Below are 16,923 nucleotides of genomic sequence, written 5' to 3'. Positions count from 1 at the left end.
CTAACCCTATTACTCACCAAGCAGGCTCAGGGGCTCAGGGACAGGAAGACACTTTCTTCCCCAGCACCAGGGAGGAGCTGCCCACCCCTCCAAAGCTCTGGCAGTGGATGGAGGAGGTTTCTGATCTGTGGCTGCAGCTCTCAGGATGCTGCACAGCAGGTCCAGGAGCAGGTCAGAGGCAGAGGAGAGCACAGGAGCCATGTGCTGGATCAGCAGGTGGTGCTCTCCCCTGCAATCCAGCCCCAGCCTGGCATTTCCCACCAGGATTTCCTCCAGTGGAGGCACCTCAGCCTTACACAAACACCCTGTTCTCTCCTGCTGAGACACTGAGCCTGCACCAGCTCAGAGCCCGGGGATGGGAGCTGTGCCTGCAGCTCCCCATGGACAGAGGGGATTTGTGGTCTCTTCCAGCCAGGTCTCATAAGCTCTTGGAGATCTGTGTCACACCCAAGATAGCTCAGCTACCTCAGATGGCATAAAATCAGCAGGATGGCTTCTGTGGTAGTGTTGGAAACAGAAAAGTTTTAATAAAAGGCAAAATAACAAAACTCTTTACAGAGAAAAATCAAGCCAGGTCAAGAGGTGTAGGAGCGTTGGGGGGTAGGACAGTCGGGATGGATGGAGATGAGAGATCTCTGAAGCCAGGTCTGGAAACTTGTGGTTTATTGCAAAGGGCCTGGGTGCAGGGCCCTGCTGGGAGCTGCCAAACACAGCTCAGAGCAGGCTGAGAGAAGAGAGGGGGAGAGAGGATGAGAGGGTAAGAAAGTAGAAGGTCAAGAGAGTAAAAGGGGTAAGAGTGCAAGGTTCCCAATACAATACAATAAATCTTCTTCTGTGTTGAATATTCTAATTCTCACTAACCAACCTAGTTAAAGTCACAAATCCTACAGCATTTACATACAGCCCATAAGAATCATTGCATTACCATCCTGTGTTACATTTTAAACCCTAAAAACTCCTCTTTGGGCCCCTTCTGCCAAGCTGCAGGGTCTGCTCTGACCCTTGGGCCTGTCTGCAAGCAGAGGGTGTTGTTCCATCAAAAGGGGATTGCCTTCAGCAGCCACACCATTGTTTTCCAGTTGTTCAGTAACTGAGGGATCTCAAAGCTTGCTTTCATTTCAATCTCACTTATAGTTTCCATATTCTCAGAATCTTTTGCCAGACAATCATATTGATAAGGCTTTCCTGTTTCATCTTCCCAACAGTGGGTGTGCTGAGACAACTCCAAATGGGGATTTCAGGATGACAAAAGTCACAGACTGTGTTTTCAGGGGTCAGCAGCCATTCCAAGATTGCATTTCTCTCTCCCTTAACACTTAGCTGGGCTCTTGGCTCATCCTCTGGCCCATTTCCTGCCCTGCTGTCCCCACATTTCCCACCACTGCTTCTCCAGGCAGTTTTGGCTCTAACTGAGAGAGAACCTTCTTCAAGAGCAGCTTGTGACACTCTGGGATTGCAACACAATGAACTGATAAAGCGAGACATAGAGGCGCATAAATAATCATAATATCTCACGTCCCAAGATCACACAAGCAATTTAGATTCTTTTTTCGTGTCCCATTTATAAATATTCATTTCAGAGATGTTTTAAACCAACAGAGCCTGATACAGAACTGCTCCAAAAGCTCCAGCCTGGCTTTCCCAGGCTGTGTGGAGAGACTGCACCTCTTTGCAGCCTCACCTCATCCTGGCAGGGTGAGCACAGCCCTGCAAATATCCACAGAGCGTGGGGGCAGAGCACAAAAGAACCAGCTCCTGTGGCAGTCATGTCCCTGCCATGTCCCCATTCCCTGCTGTTCGCCTTGTTAGGAAAATCCACCCACAAACACCAGAGGTTTATGTCCAAAAGGAGACAGAGCAGTCCTGGAACTTTATTCCAGTCAAGGCAGAGGCCATGGGGCATCCCCTGGGGTCTCTCCAAGTTTTGGAGAACGCAGCCTCCTTTTTATCCCAATTTCCAGCCACATTTCCCTTCTCTGTTTCCCCCTTGGTTGAGGCACTTGAGCGGTTCAGACTTCCCTGAACATCTGAAACCAAAGATCCCCTCTAATGCATAACCCTGCCTTTAAATTCTTATGGAATTTAGGGGGTTTCCCCTTTTCTGAGGTACTGGAGTGGTTCAGACTTCCCACAACACCTGATACCAGAGATTCCCCTTTAATGTATAGCCCTCCTCTTAATTTTTAATTCTTATGGAATTTAGGGGTTTTCCCCATTGTTTCTTTCATATTTCAATGCCTAATTCCATTTATCAGCAAACCTAAAGTTTACTTGTAAAAGCAAATATCTTTTTCCATTATCAATCAGTGGAATCCTTCCCATTGTTTCATTTATCTGGTTGTGTCCACCAGCAGCCCCACAGCTTGTTTGGAAAGACAAATCCCTCATTCCTCTCAGCCTCCAGCTCCAAACTCTTGTGTGACAGCACAGCAATCACGTCACCCTGTCTGGCTTTACCAAGCTGCCACTAAACAAAATCCCTGGGATATATTAAAAAAAACCTGTTGTGTTCATGCCTGGAAAAGAAAAATTAGTATGCAAACAGTGACAAATCCTCTGATGGTCACATTTATGTTTTTATCATGTAGTTAATCAGGAAGGAGTGTGTTCAGTTTAGATACAGCTCCACACTTTGCCTCTCTAATCCGAATCCCAGAAGGGCCTTATAAAACCATAATCTGCAATGCAAAACTGCAAAGCATATGGGAGTGTCTATAGATTTTCCAAATCACCTGCGCCCTAATTTAATATGAATAACAATTAGTTTACTCTTATCAGTTAATTGTGCCCCTTGTGGATTCAGCAACGCTGCATCTCGTCACCGAGCTTTGTCTGAACAAACTTTAATTACACTGCCTGTGCCCAGCCCTGCTCCAGGCTCTGAGACAAAGGTGAAACTGCTGCTAAACAAACATCCCAACACAGAGAGGGGAGCCTGCAGGGTGCTCGTGGAGAGGGGCAAACAGGGCAGGAAGGGGTTAACAGCAGGGAGTGACTCCATCCCTCCAGCTCCACATCCCAGAGCATCCCAGGGCAGCTCCCACATCCCAGAGCAGCTCCCACATCCCAGAGCATCCCAGGGCAGTCCCTACACCATCCCAGAGCATCGTAGAGCAGCTCCCACATCCCAGAGCAGGTCCCACATCCCACAGAACCCCAGAGCAGCTCCCACACCATCCTACAGCATCCCAGAGCAGCTCCCACATCCCAGAGAATCCCAGAGCATTCCAGAGCAGCTCCCACATCATCCCAGAGCTTCCCAGAGCACTCCCACATCCCACAGCATCCCATAGCAGTTCCCACATCATCCCAGAGCATCCCTGAGCAGCTCCCATAGGATCCCACAGCACCCCAGAGCAGCTCCTACAGCATCCCAGAGCAGTTCCCATATCTCATAGCATCCCAGAGCATCATCCCAGAGCACCTCAGAACATCCCAGAGCACCCAGAGCAGCACCCACATCATCCCAGAGCAGCTCCCACATCCCAGAGAATCCCAGAGCAGTTCCCACATCATCCCACAGCACCCCAGGGCAGCTCCTACATCATTCCAGAGTATCCCAGAGCACCCCAGAGCAGCAGCACCAGGAGATGGGCCAGCCCCAGGCAGCACTGACAGCTCTTCTTGCCTCTGTCCCCTCCAAGCTGTGCCTCCCAGCCCTGGGCAGCACCACCAGAGCACTGAGGAAAGGCTCCATTCCCCTGGGGTGCTGTGATCAGCAGAAGATTGAGATCCCAGGCACTGGGGTGCTTTTCCCAGCAGATTGACAACCCAGGTGTCACAGACATCTTTTATGGAAAATCCTTTCCTTAGGATTTTTCCTCCTGAGAAGCTGAGAGTTCTCAGGAACAAAATGCAAACATTGATTATCTGCTGCTGTGGAATGCAACAGGTGCATCTGTGATTGGTCTCATGTGGTTGTTTTTAATTAATGGCCAATCACAGCCCAGCTGGCTTGCACACAGAGCCCGAGTCACAAACCTTTGTTATCATTCTTTGCTATTCTATTCTTAGCCAGCCTTCTGATGAAATCCTTTCTTCTATTATTTTAGTATAGTTTTAATATAATATATATCATAAAATAATAAATCAAGCCTTCTGAAACATGGAGTCAGATCCTCGTCTCTTCCCTCAACCTGAGACCCCTGTGAACACGGTCACACCCAGGCACTGGGTTCCTTTTCCAGCAGAATATTGAGATCCCAGCACTGGGGTCCTCTTCCCAGCTCTGCTGCAGATCCAAACACCAGGTACACAAATCCCAGCTGCTTCCTCAGCCCTGGCAGTGCTGGAGGTGATGGTTCGTGCCCAAACCCACTCACCCAGCACTGAGGGACCAATCCTGCCCTGCACATTGCCCCCAGAAATGCCCCAACATTTACGTTTGGCTCAGGAAATGTGTTTTATTTTCGAATTCCCCCCTGAGATTCATCCAACAGCACAAAAAGAGCAGATTGAGGACGGCTGCTCCTGCTCCCATTTCGAACCCTGCAGGGTTTTGCACACACACAGGCCTTCAGTCTCAGTTACACCATCACCTTGGCAGCAGAACGCTGCCTTTGCACAGCAGCTACAAACCCTTTGGCAGAGCTGAAGGAACAGGCCTGCAGTGAGGCAGAGAGAGCCTGTGGAGTGAGGAATGCTCCATCCAGCTTCTTTCTGCCCAGGAATGCTCTAACTCTGCTCCTTTCTGCCCAAGAATGCTCCATTCACCACAGAATGCTCCTGTCCTGCTGTTCCTTTCTACCCAGGAATGCTCCCACCCCTCCATTCAGCCCAGGAATGCTCCCATCCTGCCCCTTTCATCCCAGAATGCTCCCACTCTGCTCCTTTCTGCTCAGGAATGCTCCAATCCTGCTCCTTTCTGCCCAAAATGCTCCCACCCCAATCTATTCAGCCTAGGAACGCCCCCATCCTGCTCCATTCAGCCCAGGAATGCTCTAACCTCACTCCATTCAGCCCAAAATGCTCCCATCCTGCCTCTTTCCAGCCCAGGAATGTTCCCATCCTGCTCCACTCAGCCCAGGAATGCTCCCATCCTTCTCCTTTCTGCCCAAAATGCTCCCATCCTAATCCTTTCTGCTCAGGAATGCTCCAACCCCGCTCCCTTCAGCCCAGAATGCTCTCATCCCACTCCTTTCACCCCAGAATGTTCCCATCGTGCTCCTTTCTAACAGGAATGCTCCAACTCCATTCAGCCCAGGAATCTTCTCCTCTCTGCCCAGGAATGCTCCCATCCTGCTCCTTTCACCCCAGAAATGCTCCCATTCTTCTTTCTACCCAGGAATGCTCCCACCCTGCTCTTTTCTGCTCAGGAATGCTCCATTCACCCCAGAATGCTCCCATTCTGCTCCCTTCTGCCCACAAATGGGCTGCTGAAGCCACAGAGGCTGAGCACCTTCCCCTCCTTGCTGAGGAGCCTCCCCCATCCTGCTGCTGCTCCCTCTCCCCAAGGACTTTTACCATCACTGGGCTTTGGTGAACATCTCTGCCCCTCTGCATCACAAATTCCTGTGATTTTCACCTCAAATTCCTGCAGATTTTCACCTCCCAGCCCTGCAGGTTTTCACCTCCCAGCCCTCAGAGCAGGTGTAAAAGAAGGATTCTCCATAATCCGTGCTGATCCCTGCTCCTGCCCAGCCCTGAGCACGGATCAGAGGGACACTCACCCTGCTCAAATCGGGGAATTCACTCCCTGCCACATCAAATATGCTCCTCACCTTCCTGCTGCCTGACCTCTGCTCCTCTCCAAGATGGGATCTCTCCACCCTTAGCAAGGAATCAGCTGCTGTGAATACTTAATTGCTTTTATTGCACTCCTGTAATTGTTATCATGACCTTTCTATGGACTGTTTGGATGTGCCTCTCACCAGGTCATTATTTCTGAGCCCTGGGCCCCGGAGGAACAGAAACATTAATCTGCCACAGACAGGAGATCCAAAGCTCATGGAGTTTGATTTCTCCTGGTGAAAAAAGGAGGTGTCACAGACATCTTTTATGGAAAATCCTTTTCTTAGGATTTTTCCTCCTGAGAAGCTGAAAGGCCTCAGGAACAAAATGTAAACAATGGTTATCTGCTGCTGTGGAATGCAACAGGTGCATCTGGGATTGGTCTCGTGTGGTTGTTTCTAATTAATGGCCAATCACACTCAGCTGGCTCAGACTCTGTTCGAGCCACAAGCCTTTGTTATCATTCTTTATTATTCTATTCTTAGCCAGCCTTCTGATGAAACCTTTTCTTCTATTCTTTTAGTATAGTTTTAATGTAATATATATCATAAAATAATAACTCAAGCCTTCTGAAACACGGAGTCAGATCCTCGTCTCTCCCCTCATCCACAGACCCCTGTGAACACGGTCACAGGAGGCCACAAACCAGGCCAGGCTGAGCTCTGGAATTCTGGCAATGCCATGAAATCCCTGATTTTTCCCCACAGTTCCTCCCACCTCTCTTGTTGATCCCCTCAGCAGCTTAGCAAAAGCAACCAAATCACAAATCTTAAATTTGGCCAAGAGCAACTGGAGCAGGCTGAGTGAGGAGCCCAAGCTGCCGTGGCCGGGATAATTGTGCAGGCAGCATTGGCAGAGTGAGTCACTCCCCCAGCTAATTCCCAGCTACAGAGAAAAATCAGGCTTTGATTCTCCATGGAGGTACAAGCAACACCACTCTTGGGTTCTCAGCTGTTGGAGTGGCTCCTGAGGTATTAAAATGTCTCTTTTTTCCCAGCCCTGTGCTCGAAGAAGAAGCCAGGATTCCTCAGCTCTGGTTCTCAAGGTTCTTTATTTTCTGTTATCTATTATATTCCCTTTTGGACCTGCTGAGATCTGTCCAGCAGGTCAGGTTGTGGCACAGTCCCTGCCCTTGGGGTGGTGTTACCTTTTTATACTAGAAACTACGTGTACGTTATTCACAATAATTTTCCAATATCTATTACTTATGTTAGGCAGTTTGTCTCTACTCTAAACTAATCCAGAAGTGCCACCATCACAGCAGAAAATGGAGGCCAAGAAGAAGGACAGGACATGGCCAGATTCCTCCATCTTGCCTCCTGAACCCCTATTCTAAAATCCCAAAATTCAACATTTTCACCCCATGATAGATTCACTAACATTCTACTCAGACTCTTGTGGCCCCCATTCTAAATCCCCAAAATTCTACTTTTTCACCCCATGATAGATTCACTAACATTCTACTCAGACTCTTGAGGCTCACACAAAGTTGGGCATTGTTTCCATAGGTTAAAATCCAAGGCACAGGAGTCTTTGACTCTGTGCCAAGGTCTCTGAGCCCCCTGCCAGGGTCTGGAGCCCTCCAGGGCAGCCAGAGCAATGTCCTGGGCTCCAACACCACCTTTGCAGTTCTCATTTCTGCTCCAAGCCATCCCACACCGTGCCAGACACAGAGGCACCACGAGCTGGCAAGAGAGAGCAGGAGCTGCCTTTGACCATCTCACCCTCCTCAGAACAAAGCCATGGCCCAGGCAGGGCTGCTTTGGCTGGAGCTGGAAATATGAACCCAGCAAAAGCTCATCCTGGCAGCTTTGGCAGCGCTCGTGCAGGGCTGACAGCCTCAGCCTGTAAATAAATTGCTCCTGGTGAAAGCAGAGGAGCCATCTCATCCATCTCAGGTGCTGCAAACCCACTGCTGGCCTTTCTGAGAGACTGCACTACATTAGGGAGCTGTTTAAATGGCCACCAGCTCACCAAAGAGCCTTTTCATAAACAGAAATGGAACATTTGTTAAGCTGTTGTGGCTGCCCCATCCCTGGAAGTGTTCCAGGCCAGGCTGGACAGAGCTTTGTGAAACCTGGAACAGTGGAAGCTGTCCCTGCCCACGGCCTTCCAACCAAAACCATTCCGTAATAGGCTGAATTTATAATTCTCTACAATCCTTTCCTCTTTCTTCCCTGGTCTCCCAAGTACTCATTCCTGTGTAGAAAGAGAGGGACAAACCTCCAGCCAAAAGTGGGATAATGTCATGCTCCCACTCCAGGGAGACACTGCCCAAATTCTTGCAGGAAGGAACCCCAAAACCTGGAGCAGGGACAGCAACCTCACCCCATCTTCACTGATGGCACTGATGCCTTTTGGGCTGCCTAAAAACAGAGGCCAGAAAAAATTAAGGGAATAAAAAGCAGTTCTATTTATTCAAGGGCCTTCAGGTACATTTAGGGCAGAAAAAACCCACCCAAAATGGAGAATTGGTCATGGTTTTCACACTTTTATAAGTCTGGTCCATTTGCATGTTGGGGGTGAATCTGCCAATTCCAGCTTCAGCTAATGAAGTCATTGACCCCAAGTTTGCTGCCCCCAACTCCCTTTTGTTTCCATCTCTGGGGCCTGAGGCAGTGAGGTGTCCTTGATTGCCAGGCCTGGAGAGGAATTGTTGTGTCTGCCCAGAATGGGGAAGCAGCAGCTCCCACTGTGTGTGGGGTTTGGAGTTCTGCACTAAAGAACTGCAGGTTATAAATAGATGGAAAAGATAATAATGCAATATTATTAAATATAATTTATTATTATTGGTACTAGTAGTAACATTAGTATTAGTATTATATATAATATAATCTCTTTCAAGAAGATGGAAAATAGAAAAATTAAAATCCTGGAGAGGAATTTTGGTGTCTGCCCAAAATAGGGAAGCAGCAGCTCCCACTGTGTGTGGAGTTTGGAGTTCTACACTAAAGAACTGCAGAGTTACAAATAGATGGAAAATATAATAATATACTATTATTAAATATAATTTATTAGTATTGTTACTAATAAATAATTGTTTCTGTAGTAGTAGTAGTATTAGCATTAGTATTTGTATTAAATATAATATCATCTCTTTCAAATAGATGGAAAATATAAAAGTGAAATCCTAAGGCATCAGCACAGGCAGGGGCAGGAAGGTGCCCAGCACTCAGACATGGGCACAGGGACACCAGGGTGCTCTGTCTCACAGGGATGTGAGGGCTGGGGGCACTCCCAGCCAGCAGCAGCTCAGCCCAGCATTGCAAAGCACCGCACAATTATAAAAATGACAAATCCTAAACAATCACTTTGTTTCTGGTCTCAGAGCCCTTTGGCACAGCTGCTGCAGAGCCTCTGACACTGAACAGGCACCAACAGGGCTGAGCTCCTGCCTGGCAACAGGGACAGTCTGAAACTGGCCCAAAGTGTGCCCAGAACTAAACAAACCTGCAAATGCCCACTCTAAGGTGGTGCTGGATGCTGACCCAGTTTCTCCTCCCCTCTCTGCTCCGTGAAATGCAGCTGCTCCGGGAATCAGATCAGCAGGGCTCCCTCAGGCCTGGCTGGTCACGGTGCTCCCTTCAGGCTCTGAGCTGAGCACCAGGACAGCACGATCTGTGCCTGTGACAGCCCAGCAGCTCATTCTGTTCAGGGAAATTCAACATGGCCCTGATCAGTGCTGATCCACACAAGCATCCCCCAGCAGCAGCTGAGGAACAAACAGGCAGGACAGGAAAAATGTTTTTCCCTTGCCATGAAAGGAGAAAGTGCAAGGAACAGCGCAGAAAACACAATTTCTTATCTGTGTGAAGAAGAGCATCATTCCCACCCAGAAAACCACTTCCAGAATTCAGGAACACACCTGAAACAACCAGAACCACACCTGGATCAACCAGAACCACATCTGGATGAACCAGAAGCACATCTGGATCATTCAGAAACACATCTGGATCAACTGGAACCACACCTGGATCAGCCAGAACCATACCTGGATCAACCAGAAGCACATCTGGATCAACCAGAACCACAATTGGATCAACCAGAAGTGCATCTGGATCAACCAGAACCACACCTGGATCAACCAGAACCACATCTGGATGAACCAGAAGCACATCTGGATCATTCAGAAACACATCTGGATCAACTGGAACCACACCTGGATCAAGCAGAAGCACACCTGGATCAAGCACAGGGGGCTTTGAGCCCACAGCCACTCCTGGAATCCCTCCTGAGAGCAGGCTCTGCATCCACACACACACACACACAGGGCTGTCCATGCCCATCCCTCACCCCCACAGCCTGGCCCCAGGTGGGATGGGTTCCCTGGGGCACAAGGGGATGGAGGGAGCAGCCAGAGCCTGTCAGGAACCATCAGGCTCAGGGCTGTCTCCTGCACTCAGCTCCATCCTGTGCTGGTTCCCAGCTCCGAACAAACCCTCTCCACTCTCCCTGCCTGCCCTCGGGCGACACTCAGGGTTTCACTTCCTAAATGCTGTCATTATTATTGCATGGGAAGCCAGCTGGAGGCCAGGCTGGGTGATGTGGGCCTGCTTTTCAGGCAAAGTGCTGGCTTGAAGGGCAGCACAGCAATCCTGGGAGGGAAGGGAAAGACTGAGAAGTGTCCAAAAGCCTGGGATAGAGGATGGTGCCTCTCCCTCTCCCTCTCCCTCTCCCTCTCCCTCTCCCTCTCCCTCTCCCTCTCCCTCTCCCTTCCTCTCTCCTCATTTAGAGCAGGGATAAAGGCCAGGCTGAGTTTTGGAGGCCAGGCTCAGTTTTGGAGGTACCATTTTCACCCTCAGAGCAAGGCACCCAATAAATGAATAATGGAAAACTCAGCAGCAGCTCCAGTTTGAGTTTGCACAGACATTTCCACTTGAAGCAGCCTCAAATCCCTCTGTTCACCCTTCCCTGACTGATTCCAGCATCCAAACTCAGTGCAGCACCGAGGGCAGGGAAACATCCCATGCAAACAAAGAGAAATATTAACTTATATTTGCAGATGATTTTTAAAGTGTCTATGAAATGCTACTCTGCTATCCCACTTCTTTTAGCTCTCCCCTGGCTAAACCCCAGCCACACACTCCAGCTGAGCCCAGGCTGCATCTCAAGCAGCACAATTGAGCACAAAAGTTTTATTTCTTCGATTCTAAGACTAAAACAGCTCAGGACACATCTAAGAGTTGGATGCACAGCTTCCACTGAAAAAGACCAAATAAGTGATACCTGTCCCTAATTTCCACTCCCTGTCCCACAGCAGTGTCCCAAAGCTGTGCATCTCTGTCCTCACCCTACAGCTGATACCTGTCCCTAATTTCCACTCCCTGTCCCAAATCAGTGTCCCCAAGGGTCCCAGAGCTGTGTATCTCTGCCTCCTCTCTAAAGCTGATACCTGCCCCAAAGCAGTGTCCCCAAGGACCCCACAGTCGTGTCCCCAAGGGCTCCAAAACTGTGTCCCCAAGGACCCCAGAGCTGTGGATCTCTGTCCCCTCCCTACAGCTGATACCTGTCCCTAATTTCCACTCCCTGTCCCAAAGCAGTGTCCCCAAGGGTCCCAAAGCAGTGCCCCAAAGACCCCAGAGCTGCGGATGCCTGTCCCCACCATACAACTGATACCTGCCCCAAATCAATGTCCCCAAGGACCCCAAAAAAGTGTCCCCAGTGACCCCAAAGCAGTGTCCCCAAGGGCCCCAAAGCAGTGTTCCCAAGGGCCCCATAGCTGTGGATCTCTGTCCTTTCCTACAGCTGATACCTGCCCCTAATTGCCACTCCCTGTCCCACAGCAGTGTCCCAATGACCCCAAAGCAGTGTCCAAAGGATCCCAAAGCTGTGGATCTCTGTCTTCACCCTATAGCTGATACCTGCCCCAGAGCAGTGTCCCCAAGGACTCAAAAAGTGTCCCCAAGGACCTCTGAGCTGTGTCCCCAATGACCCCAGAACTGCAGATCTCTTCTCATCCCACAGCTGATACCTGCCCCAAAGCAGGGTCCCCAAGGACCCAAAAAAAGTGTCCCCAAGGACCCCAAAGAAGTGTCCAAGAACCCCACAGCAGTGTCCCCAAGGACCCCAAAGCTGTGACTCTCTGTCCTCACCCTGGATCTGATACCTGCCCCAAAGCAGTGTCTCAATGACCCCACAGCAATGTCCCCAAGGATCCCAAAGCTGTGGATCTCTGTCCCTGCCCTACAATTGATACCTGTCCCTAATTGCCACTACCTGCCCCACAGCAGTGTCCCCATTGTCCCCAGAGCATTGTCTCCACTGTCCAGTGTCCCCGGCGGTTCCAAAGCAGTGTCCAAGGACCCCAAATCAGTGTCCGCAGTGACCCCAGACCAGTGTCCCCAGTGACCCCACAGCAGTGTCCCCAGAGCAGTGCCCAATGACCCCACACAGTGTCCCCCGTGTCCCCAGAGCTGTGTCTCCACTGTCCCCACATCAGTGTCCCCAATGGTTCCAAAGCAGTGTCCAAGGACCCCAAATCAGTGTCCCAATGACCCCAGAACAGTGTCCCCAGTGACCCCATGGCAGTGTCCCCAGAGCTGTGGCTCCCTGTCCCTGCCCCCAGCTCGGTTTGGTGGCCCTGGCAGTGTCCCTGGCCAGCACTGCTGGCACTGCCAGCCCCCAGCTCTGCCAGGAGCAGCCCTGCTGGGCTGAGCAGCCCCTCCAGCGCCGTTTGTTATTCACATGCTCCGCCTGCTAATTGCTCTGTGAGACTGTGAGACGGGCACTGAGCAGATGAGGAGCAGAATGAGGAGCAGAATGCAGCTCCTGACAAATTCCCCGGCGCTGTAAATACCGCTCACCTCGCTGTAAACAAGGAAATGCTAAAACAGAAGGAAAGCTACAAAGGCAGAGCACAGAGAACAGGAAAAAATGAAATAAATCTCAAATTTCTGTGCTTCCAGGCAGCCTGCACAGGGGTGAGGACTCCAATTTATTTGTTGTTTCACTCCAAAGGCACCTGGGAACCCCTGGGGAGCACCTGCTAATGGCAGCACAGCCACAGACCATTCCAGCAGAGCTGATTAGTGCCCAGCAACCTCTCTGTCCTGCTGAAGATACCCCAAATCAAGGTGCCTTGGTTTGGAAAGACAGGAGTCTGCTAAGGAAGGCAGGAGCCTCCCCTGAAATGGAGAATGTAAACCTTCCCCACCCCTCCGATTTGCTATAAATTTTAAATTAAGGGGCTCTCAGGCAAAAATATGGGAGCAGGAATAACAGTTATTTAATAGGGAAAAGAAAAAAAAAAGGATAAAATAAACAATGCAGTGCACTAGAACAACACTGACAGAGTCAGAACCCAACCTGACACCCTGTGGGTCAGGGTGTTGGCAGCAGTGCCATTGGAATTGTGGCTCAGCCCTCCTGCAGTGTCAGGGCTGGTTCTGCTGGAGCAGGATCCTGGGGAAAGGTGCAGTCTCTGCCTCTGGAGATCCAGGGGAAGAGGCAGCTGCTGTTCCTCTGGGGAATCCAGTGGAGAAGCCGTGCTGGTGTTCCAGAATCTCCAGATTATATCTGGGTAGCAATGCTTGGCTGGTGTTCCAGAATCCCCAGATTCTATCCAGGCAGGAATGCTTGGCTGGTGTTCCAGAATCTCAGATTATATCCAGGCAGGAATGCTTGGCTGGTGTTCCAGAATCTCCAGATTATATCCGGGTAGGAATGCTTGGCTCCTCCCTCTGGGCTCACATCTCCCAATGGGATGCTGTAGTTCTTATCAGCCATGCAGGGACATTCAATAGCTGTTATCAGCAGGTGTCCCCTCCCAAGGGAGGTGTGATTGTGGTCACTCAAAGAGAGAGATAAGGCAAACTGCCCACGTGACAAAGGTAATCTGCCATACAGATGGTGATTGAAAACATCTTGCATGGCAATCTTCAACACAAGGTTTCCCAGCAAGGCTCTCTGTCTTCAGAACTAAATCCCAAAAAAATGGGAGCAAGGCAAGGTGTAAAAACCAAGCAAAGAACTTTATTTCCTTCAGGCTCTGAGGTTCTGCATCTCCCAGTGCTCAGCCCCACCACAGAACCAAGGATCTGCTGCCTCTTTGCAGGTGTTATGCCTCTGCTATTTTAAGGAAAATATAATTTGCTCTTAAAGATAATGAGATTTAAAATTAATAAACTCAGGGCTTTAAGCTCTCTCGGTTGTGAATCCACAGGCAGCATTTTTAACACACTTCCAGATTTCTCCTTGACAGCCACAAGGCCTTGAAGCTTTTTTAAACCCAAAATTTCAAGGTTCTCACATTTCCAGCAGCATGGGCTCTATGGGGGAACATCAATTACCAACAGATTCACAAGCACGTGGCAAAAATTGGTGTATAAACAGCTGGAATTGGTGACTAAACCCTTGTGCAGTGATGGGGTCCAACAGTGTGAGTCATCCCAGCCCAGAGGAAAAAACATTTCAGTTCTAGATGGAGGAGAATGACAAACCCAGCTCTCATTCTTTGGGGATAGAAGGCACAGGAAACCCTAAAAATGAAGGAGTGATAAATGTAGGATTTTTATTTTTTTTTTAATTAAAAAAAAAAGTCAAGAATAAAAAAGGAATGCGTAAAATGGAATTTAAATATTAGTTCCTAGTAAATGGTAAAATAATTAATATAATTGTTATTTAATAATTGATTGCGAGAGCAAATAATCTCATTATCCATCTATAACAATATTCTAATTCTCACTGACCAATCTAGGCCAAGATACAAATCCTACAGCATTTCCATACAGCCTATAAGAATCATTACATCACCATCCTGTGTTACATTTTAAACCCTAAAATCTCCTCTTTGGGCCCCTTCTGCCAAGCTGTAGGGTCTGCTCTGACCCTTGGGCCTGTCTGCAAGCAGAGGGTGTTGTTCCATCCAAAGGGGATCACCTTCAGCAGCCACACCATTGTTTTCCAGTTGTTCAGTAACTGAGGGATCTCAAAGCTTGCTTTCATTTCAATCTCGCTTTTAGTTTCTATATTCTCCAAATTCTTGGAATCTCTGCTGCTCAGAGTGACCCTGAGATGTGTCAGAAAGTCTATTTTCCCAGCCTGGTGGTTGAAGGAGGAGTCAAGGCTCTTCATTTCTCAGTCTCAAGGTTGTTTATTGTTCCTTATCTATAAAATTCTTTCTCCTGTCCAGCCAAGGTCCATTCAGCGGGACAGACACAGACACTCTGCCTGCCCCTGGGATGTGTTATCTTTTTATACTAAAAACTACGTGTACAATATTTACCATAACTTCCCAATATCTTTCACCTATGTTAGACAGTGAGCTTCTACTCTAAACCAATCCCAAAGTGCCACCATCACCGCAGAAGATGGAGGCCAAGAAGAAGAAGAAGGACAGGACACATCCAGATCCCTCCATCTTGCCCCATGAACCCCCATTCTAAAAACCCCAAAAATCTATTTTTCACCCTGTGACAAACTAACTATTATTCTGCTTAAACTTTCTTGACTTGTAATGTTTCATATAAAAGTTGGTAATTGTTTTTCCACGGGTCAAGGGGTCTTGGGCTCTGTGCCAAGGTCTCTGAGCCCCCTGGGCAGGGGCTGGAGCCCTCCAGGGCAGCCAGAGGGATTTCCTGGGTTCTGACACCCAATCTTTTGCCAGGCAATCATATTTATAAGGCTTTCCTGTTTCATCTTCCTCACCACTAAAATTATGGGCTGCAAACAATGGGAAACTCAAGATTGACAATTTCTAGAGTTCTTTTAGAAAGACAAGTAGAACTCCCACGTGTGAGAAATGAACTCTGTCCCTGTTTGGGGCACAGGACATCAGCTCTGATAGAAGCTATCAAATGAAGCCAAGCAGATTAGGGAAAACGACCATGGAAATTTGAATTCACGGGATCCTTTTTCTGCAGACAGATGGTCATTTCAGCTTTCTGTTCTCTAATCCCTTGTTCTGCCAAGCAAACATCCTAAATCCCAGATAATGCAGGTTTTAGCATCTCGTGCGTTTCCCCCAGCATTAAGGCTGGCCCCAGAGATGGGATACATATGCTGGAACATCTGCATGCCCCAGGAATTTACAGCCACAGAATCCTCCCACCTGGAGAATCTGGGAATTTAGATTGAATTTCAGCGGAATTTGGGGATTTTTGGGTTTCCTGAATGGAATTTGGGGGGGAATTTTTGGTACTTGGGTGGATTTAGGGATTTTTGGGATGCCTGGATAGAATTCTGGTTGGACTTGGGAGGGATTATTTGGGAATTTTGGGGTTATTGGGTGGAATTTCGGGTGGAATTCTGGGTGGGATTTCAGGATTTTTGGGATTCCCAGGTGGAATTTAAGGGTGGATTTGGGATTCCTGGGTGAATTTTTTTGGGAATTTTGGGTGGATTTCAGGATTTTTGGGATTCCTGGGTGGAATTCTGGGTGAAATTTTGGGTGGGATTTGGGTGGGATTTCAGGATTTTTGGGATTCCTAGGTGGAATACTGAGTGAAATTTGGATGGGATTTCATGATTTTGGGGGATTCCTGGGTGGAATTTGGGTGGAATTTCGGGATTTTTGGGATTCCTGGGTGGAGTTCTGAGGGGAAATTTTGGGTGGATTGGAGAGTTTTGGAATGCCTGGATAGAATTTTGGGTGGTTTGGCGGGGGGGGGGGGGGGGGGTCTGGGAATTTTTGGGTTCTTGGGTGGAATTTGTGTGGATTTGGGATTTGGGGGATTCTTGGGTGGAATTTTGGGTGGAATTTGTGTGGATTTGGGGATTTTGGGGATTCCTGGATGGATTTTTTGGGTAGAATTTGTGTGGATTTTGGGATTTTGGGGATTCCTGGGTGGAATTTTTGGGTGGATTTTGTGTGGAATTTCAGGATTTTTGGGAACAGGGAGGGAGGACATTTCCAGGTCAGGGATATTTCCAGGAGGATATTTCCAAGCTGTTCCCAGCCTCCCTGCCCCGGGAACACGCTCCCTGAGGAGGAGCCCCTCACCCCCATGAGCTGTTTCTGCCTCCCATTCCGTGGCTAATGGCTCATTGTTTGTATTCATGCACGAAGGGAGTAAATTCTTCATTACTGGAGAGAGATCTGACATGTACAAACAATTGGAGTAAATTGATTGTATTTTCCAAATCATCACACAAACTCTAATTCTATCTGCAAGGCGCACTAATTTGCACTAGAATTGCCTCCTAAATGAGGAATTAGAGCTTTTGACAGAGAGGAGCAATGGCTGTGCTGGTGTC

This window comes from Zonotrichia albicollis, chromosome 27 (assembly GCF_047830755.1).
Source record: "Zonotrichia albicollis isolate bZonAlb1 chromosome 27, bZonAlb1.hap1, whole genome shotgun sequence".
NCBI classification, from domain to species: Eukaryota; Metazoa; Chordata; class Aves; order Passeriformes; family Passerellidae; genus Zonotrichia; species Zonotrichia albicollis.
Note: the sequence above shows the minus strand (reverse complement) of the source record.